Raw genomic sequence first — 8,178 nt, 5'->3', positions numbered from 1 at the left:
TGCCAGGAGAGTCTCCCCTGGAGTGAGGACACCCCTCAACATTTCAGATTCCTTAGCTGAGAGATCCTTCCTTGGCCAAGGTGGAGAGGCCTCTACTCATGGCAGATCCTCAGGGAGTTGCTGATATCAAGCTGAATTATTAATAATGCATTATTTGCAATAATGCCAACCTGTGTACTCAGTATTAATTATTATAAACTTTGTGTGGATAATTCCACTAGACATAAACCATTGCCCAAATCTAAGACTAAGATTGGACCTAACCTTGGACAGCAATGGGGGGCACTCTGAAATTTGTGACTCAATTGGAAGGTCTCCTTTACCCTTTTGTATCTCACATCTCTCTGTAAATCCTTCTAGTTTGATTCCAACTCAATTTTCCTTTGTACATTTCTTCCATATATTAAATACCAGAGAACTTTGCTTTTACAACATCACATTAACCCCACTTTTGCTGATAGATTTTACAGTGGTCCTCTCAGTGATCTAAAATACCCCTTCACTACAGCTGCCCACATAGGAAAAGGCCCATGTGGAGCAAGAAAACATTCCAGGGAGATTTAGGACCAGCACAGGAGGTTTTTCTCTCCAGTCTCTCTTTTTTGTGACTCAAGGAGTGCTTGGGTTCACTATGCTCCTGTCTGTGTCCCAGATGAATCAGGGCCTGAGGTGAATATCTCTTCTTGAGCTCCTGTGGGGACAAGACCTAAACAGAGAAATAAAGAAAGAAGACTGGTGTTGGGGTTTTTTTCCCTTCATATTTTCCCCAAACCACTCATAGCAGGAAGAAGTCAGAGTCACCAAGGGATCCCTGTGGAAAACATCTCCAGGTTCTTGTTCACTGAGATCTATTTTCAATCATTTTCCAAAACAGTCCCAGGGTGGTGATGTAGGCCATGCTCATCTCCTGTGTCCCAGAAAGCACAAACAAAAAAGAGATTTGGCAGATTAGGAAGGAGTAACGTGGCTTCTGAAGAGGCCATCAGCCACCACAACAGCCAGAGGAGCTGTGGCAGCTGAGCAGATGAAGTCCCAAGAGCACACTCCTGAATGAAGTCCCCACCATCCAGCTGCTTCACAGATGTTTGTTTCTTTGAAAAGCCACATCTCCTGGCTCCTGAGGTGGGTGAGAGAGTCCTTTGAACTTCTAAATTGGGAGAGAAAGGACAGATGTTGGATTTTGGAGAAGAGAGGACAGATGGTCCTGATGGTCAGGGAGACCTTCCCGTGCCTAAAGGGGCTCCAAGAGAGCCGGAGAGGGAATTTGGACAAGGGCCTGGAGTGACAGGACATGGGGGAATGGTTTTAAGCTGAAGAAGGGCAAAACTAGATGGGATATTGGGAAGAAATTCCTCCCTGTGAGGATAGTGAGGCCCTGGCACAGGTTATACAGGGAATTTGTAGATGCCCCATCCCTGGAAGTGTCCAAGGCCAGGTTGGATGGGGCTTGGATCAGCCTGGGATAGTGGAAGGTGTCCCTGCCCATGGAAGAGGGTTGGAAGGAGAGGATTTTTGAGGTCCCTTCCAACACAAACTATTCCATGACTCAGTGATGATTTATGCAGTACACAGCAGGATGGAAGCTGCTATTTTTTTCTCCTCTCTAATGGAAAATGTGAGCTTCAAAGGCACAGAAATTCAAAATTAAAATACAGCACTTCACAGCAGCACTTTGACAAGTGGCCTCTGCACAGGTGTGGCAACGACCAAAGAAAATTATGCAAATAGTGGGAGTGATTTGAAAGCAGGAGAGAAAGAAGGAGGCAAATTCTGCAGGAAGTGAGGGAAGTGCAGGGGAGTTTCTGTTCAGGAGAAATGAGCAAATGAAAAGAGAAGTTGTCCTCTCCTGCTCTATGTGGGTTGAGGGCTTTCAGGGGATGGACAATCAAAGAGTTCCTTAATGGATACCAGGAGTTTCTTGGCTTTGATCAATTGTCTGAAATAATTGGCATCTTTTTCACATTATCTCATGCATGTACCCATTATTCATATTGTATCTTGAGCTTTGAGGCCTCAGCCACCACAGGCTTCCATCCCTCGTGGGTGTTTTGCATTTCCATGGGGAATAAGAGGCCATGTCCTATTCAAAGGGCTGGCAACCTGCTGGAAATGCAGGAGCACAGAGGAAAGGCAGAGGAGCTTGACTTGAACACAGAAAATTCAGCCTTGGAGGGAGGCACTAAATGCTGACCATCTGCTTCCTCCACAGAAACTCCTTCAGGCCAAGCCCTGCTACCCTTGAGGTGCAAAATCCTCTCAGCCACTTTCGCTGATTTTTTCTGGAAAAGGATGAAGGCAAGGAAGGAATTGCTGGGTCTCAGTTGCTGCCCATGGATTAAACTCCCTTCTGACCTAAGATCAGAGAATTATAGAATCAAAAATGGGCTGGTCTGGAAGAGACCTCAAAGATCATCTAACTCCCCCTGCCATGGACAGGGATTCCTGAGATGGGGAAAGGTTGGATTTCAGGGCTGGCACCTGTTGTTAGTTACCAAAATAAAGTTATTTAAATGATTTGCCTCGGTGATGCTCTCACGGCAAATTCAATGTGGTGTGAGGCTCATCCCTGTTGAGTGTCAGTCAAGGCTTTGAACCCATTGTAAGAATTTATAAAAACAAAATGAAATGGGAAATGGATCACACAGCACAGATAGTCAAAGAGTTCTTGTCCTTAGTATCTAATTATCTTCATTAAATAAAGGAGCTGGTTTGCCCGAGATTAGATCTGATATCAGAATATTTTGTCTCTTTTCAGCAAAACATCTCATGGTGGTGTTCGTGGAAAAAATGGGAATTCATGTGAGTAGTAGATAAAGAAAAAGTGCTGTTGGCATAAAAAGCTAAGCTAGGAGTAGGACACAAATCAATATAAATGTTCCTCTGTTAAGCTGAAGATTTCTTTGATATTTTTATTTTTTATATGAAGCCTTGGAATAAAAAAAAAAAAAAGTTGTTTGCCAATAAAATATTTGGAGGCAAAACTTTGAAGGACACTGTCAATACAGAGAAAGATTGAGACATCATCCAAGGAGAAGCAGATTCCTGGTGAGAGCAGGGAGAGGAACAGATCAGAATTTCACAGAACCAAATGCACGGATGCTCAGCAGATGGGAGTGACAAGGGAGAGAGGCTTGGATGCATCCAGGGCAAACCCCAGCCATGGAAAAATAAAATGTCAGGCTTGGGGTGTACCAGGAAAGGCCTTTCCAGTAGCAGCAAAGGACAGGAGAGGGTATTTTACTATAATGTGGTGAAATTCATTTGGAACACTGAGTGTGTCCAGGAACTGAGGGGTCCTGGGGGTGCTTAAAGTCCTGATGTCTCCTTGATGGTGAGACCAACACAACTATGGACAGAAAAGAGGGATTCCAACTGGGAAGGAATATTTGGAATTGAGCCTCTATGGTCAGGCTTAGAGAGTCTGGCTCCTTTAAGTAATTTTAAAGCACATCAAGGGGTTCATGGCTGAATCCTTCAACCTGAAGGATGCTGATGGTGAAAGAGCCCCTGATTATAAAGATAGAAATGAAAAAAAATAAAGATTGGGATTTAGGATGTTATTCCTAACTGGAAGTGTAATGTTGGAACCCAGGGCATCCCTCCGGCTGTCCTGAGCAGCCAAGACCCCTGACAGGGGTGTCAGAGACCCTGGCACAGAGCCCAAAATGCCTGTGGTTTTGATCAAGACCTGTGGAGCAAGTTACCAAACTTAGATGAAGATGTGCAGGCCACGACAGTTAAGTAGAATGATAGTGAATTTATCACAAGGTGAAAAAGTAGATTTTGGGGTTTTCAGAATGGGGATTCAGGGGGGCAAGATGGAGGGATCTGGGCATGTCCAGCCTTTCTCCTTCTTCTTGGCCTCCATCTTCTGCTGTGATGTTGGCACTTTTAGATTGGTTTAGAGCAGAAGCTCACTGTCTAACATAGGTGATAGGTATTGGAAAGTAACTGTAAACATTGTATATGGAGTTTTTAGTATAAAGACATAACACCACCCTGGGGACAGGCAGAGTGCCCGGACTGTCTTGCTGAGTGGACCTCAGCTGGACAGGAGAAATAATTTTATAGATAAGGAACAACAAACAGCCTTGAGACTGAGAAATTAAGAGCACTGACTCTTTCTTCGACTTCCAGGCTGGGAAAAGAGACTTTTGGACATTTCTCAGGGTGACTCTGACCAGCTAGAGACCCCGAGAGTGTGGTAATCCCAACCAGAGGGAGAACTGGGAGACAAAAACATCTTTGGCTCAAGAGAAAATTTGGAGAATTTGTTGGTCCAACCAAAGGGTGGTAGAGACAGCCACTCTCATGGGCTGATGGTGTTCCTCCTGTCCCAGATCCATGTTCCCAAGTTTGGAAATCAGTGTGGGGGAGCATGTATTCCCAGCTGGAATATACAGACAGGGACAGCCTGGAAGCCTTTACCCCTCAACACACACGGCACTCACATAACCATGGACAGCACAGATGGCTTCATCCTCTTCACAGTCAGCCAGAATTGATACAATAGGGATATCCACACCCAAAATGTGCCTCTCCAGCAGCTGGGCTTGGTCTATCCAGCATTTGCCCCCACTTTGTCATCAGGATCCTTGAGCTTCCAAGGATGGTGGCCCCAGTCTACCAGGTGGCCCCAGATCTCCCACCCTGCTCCCAGCCATCCTGATTTGCCTCAAACTGCATTAAAACAAGCTCAAGGTAGAAATAATTATGCAAATCAGCATTGAAAATCATTAGGAATGACTTCCCATTAAGGGAAAGGACACTCTGAGATCAGAGGCAGGGCTGGACCATGGCAACCCTGACCTGCAGCCTGGGAAATGTGAATGCCTTTTGTTATTGATATCCATTGCTGTTAGTGCAGGATTCCTTAAAGTTTCTGTGTTCAAAAGAGGAAAATTCACCCAGAAGACTTCTTTAGAACCAGTAGGTCCAGCCTAGACTCAGCAGTGGGTTTCTCCTGTCTCTAGCTCATACTGGGGAATCCTTTGAGTGCCACAAACCACAAAATCTGCCAGCAAGAAAGAATCCTGGGCAAAAATATATGGAAAAAAATCCTCAAAAATGGGGCTGCCTTTAAAGGTAGAAGTGCATGACTGCTCTGTAACTTCCCCATTTTGATATTGACTGCTAGAAACTTGTCTAGGAATCCTGGAGTGTTAAGGACTGGTCTTAATTACTCCAAATAACAACCTGTGCATACCAAACTAAGCTGTTTTCACTGGCCTGTGGAAAGCTAGTGATGGTCAGAGGTTGTTTGGCAAGGGAAGGACTTTCTGTTCAAATAACTGAGCCTTTGTGTTCCCTGCAGAGAATCCAGAGGAGAAGACCCAAATTCATGTTCTTTTCTGCCTGTCTGAATTCATAATCCTGGACCAGCACCAGGTAGTGAGAGGTTCCAGTTTCAGTGCCCAGGTTGGAATTACCTCTCTGCCACTTAGAAACCACATCCAGACTTCCACCCTAAATTTCTGTCTTTATAATCAAGGACTTTTACACCATCAGCATCCTTCAGGCTAAGGATTCTTGTTTTCTTTTGCTGTTCCCTCCCTCCCTTCAAAATCTGTCCCTGGGAACAGAAGGGATCAAAATATCTTATTTTAACCTGGCATTGAATTAAGCACAATTCTAATTCTGCTTAGAAAACAAACTTCTTGATCTTTCAAAGCTTTCAGAGACATCTTTCCTTTGGGAGATCAGGATTTTTATTTTTGTTTTACTTTGGTCCCTCAGGAGTCTTCCAGCAGGAGACTGGAAATAACCCAGGACCTTTGTAATTCCATTTGATTCCCATCCTGGATATGGCAGGTTGTAGCAGACTTGCCCTGTCCAGGTGCTCACAGACTCTTTCAAAAGTGAAAATAGGATGTAAGTGGTGCCATTTCCTTGTCTTTCCAAGAAGAGCTCTGAAGAAGGAAATCAGGGAACAGCAGAGAGGAAAACAAGAAGGGAACTTTCTTTTCCTCTCCCAGGCTTGACTAATTAAAAAACTCCTTAGAAAGGCTCCTCCTGAGCAGGTGAGGGGCTGGGATGAAACAGCAATTTAATCCATGGGGACGAACTCCATCAATGATCCAATTATTTAGGATTTGATGTCTACTGTGTCTCGGGAGTCGGGCAATTCCCAGCCCTGTGTGTGGAGATGGACAGCATTTCGCACCAGTGAATTTGGGGTGAGGGGGAGGCACTGCCTTGATTTACAAACGAAATCCATTAGCATATAAATTGGTGCTGGAGGTTTGGAGCAGCCTCCCCGGCTTGGATGAAGCAGCGGGGCTGAGGCTGTGGGGAGGAGGCAAATTAAAGTCTCTGCTGCTGAGGTTCACTTTGGAGTGTCAGCAAGAGAAAATTAAAGTCGTTTTTTGTGTCGGCTTTATTTATCTTTGATTATTTTTCGCTCGCTGCTGCTTTAATTTCTCCCTCCTTCTCTCCATCCCTGTCACCCTCTCTCTCCCTTTCTCTCGGATGGGTTCTTGCACACCCAGCCAGCACTGCAGATCCTGGTTATTTCTCATTTGGAGAATGAGAAATATTTGGCAAAACCAGTCCAAATCTTCCTTCTTCTTTTCCTTGGATGGTTTGTGTCTCATCCCCTTTTATCCTTTTTTTCTTGACCTCTATTCTTTTCCACCGTGTCTTTTACTTTGTTTTCCCTCTTCGTCTCTCACTCCTTCTTCCTTTTTATTTTCTCTTTCTGGCAAGAAAACAAGAAAACCTCCAATAAGAGCAGAGGTTGTGGTTTTCCTGTGCTCTTCCAGTCATATTCCTTTGTCTTTGCTTTGGAAATTACTCTAAAAATGCACATTCCATGCTCACTCTGCCCTGAAACAAACTATTCTAATGGTGCTTTCCTTGACCCTGCAAAGTAGGATGAGAAGAATCCTCCCTAGCAGCAGTTTTTTGAGTAGAAAAGCAGATTCCTGTACAAGTGGAAGGCTGGTCTGACCTATCTTCCTTTTCATCCATTGCACTTCTCTGTCCCATTTTATCTCCATCATTTCCAGGGATTCTGTGCAGCAGATCATTCTCTCTCTCTTTTTTTTTTTTTTCCAGATATTTGAGCACAAAAGTGGGAAAAGGATCATTTTGTCACCTATTTTCATCCTTCCTGGGACCTTTATCTCAGCCTTCCCCTAAGTTCTTCCCACCCTAATGTCCAGTTCCCTGAATTAACCATCAGCTGACACCACCATCCTCTACAATACCTGATTTAAAGTCGTTTTTTACTCATTTGCAAGAGTATTGGCAAAGGTGCTTTTCCCTTGCTTTATCAAATGGGTCCAACTCCCTATATTTAGTCCTGGATCCACACAAGTTGTACCTGCTTGGATTTTATAAACAAAAGCATCAGTCTCTTTTTTTAGGGGCCAGATTGACAGAGAAAGCACAAAGAAGCTGTTGACTGCAGTGACCCCAAAATCTACTAAAAGACCTGTTTTTCTAATTCACTAAAGGGTACAGACAATAAAAATATCCCAGGGCTTGCTCAAATCTCTGTTTTGGTTCAATCAAAAGGTTATAATTTAAATTGTCCTTTAAGAAAATTCCAGATACAGAGGTTAATGCACTTAAGCCCACAGGTAGGCTTGGGTTTTCCCAGAGGAGTTTGGCTGTTGGCCTCCATCCACTGTTCTGGAAGCTGTGCCTGGCTCCAGGAGTTTTATTTCTCTGCACACTGATCAAAGATGAACTTTCACACATTCCTAGTTAGTCACTGTGGGCAGGGAAGGTGTCTCCAGGCTGGCTTATGGATCACGAGAGCATCTTCCTTCTCTCTCGGTTCCCTTTGGAGGGAATTTAAAAGAACTTTAAATCACCTTTGGAGGTGATTTAAAAAGAAAAATAGTTTTAATAAAGATCTGGATGATATCTCAGTCCTGGGGTAGTGGTACATTTATCTTCACACATTATGGGTTTAATTTGGTCCATGCAAAACCCAGAGGAAACCAATTTTAAAAGCCGTAGAATGGTTTGGGGTGGAAGGGACCTTAAGGAGTTTCTTATTCCAACACGTTCCACTATCCCAGGTTGCTCCAAGCCCTGTCCAGCCTGGTCTTGGACTCTTCCAGGGATGGGGCTATGGGTGAGAATGGGTGAATTAAAGAGGTTGGAATGGGGAGGTGCAGCAGGGGATGAAGGAATGAAACTGCCCCTATAATGCTCAATTACATATGC

This window comes from Melozone crissalis, unplaced genomic scaffold, assembly GCF_028551555.1.
Source record: "Melozone crissalis strain CALT ecotype California unplaced genomic scaffold, PUWL_Pcris_2 ptg000002l_1, whole genome shotgun sequence".
In the NCBI taxonomy this organism is placed as follows: Eukaryota; Metazoa; Chordata; class Aves; order Passeriformes; family Passerellidae; genus Melozone; species Melozone crissalis.
The sequence above is the reverse complement of the archived record's forward strand: the minus strand, read 5'-3'. Positions refer to the sequence as shown.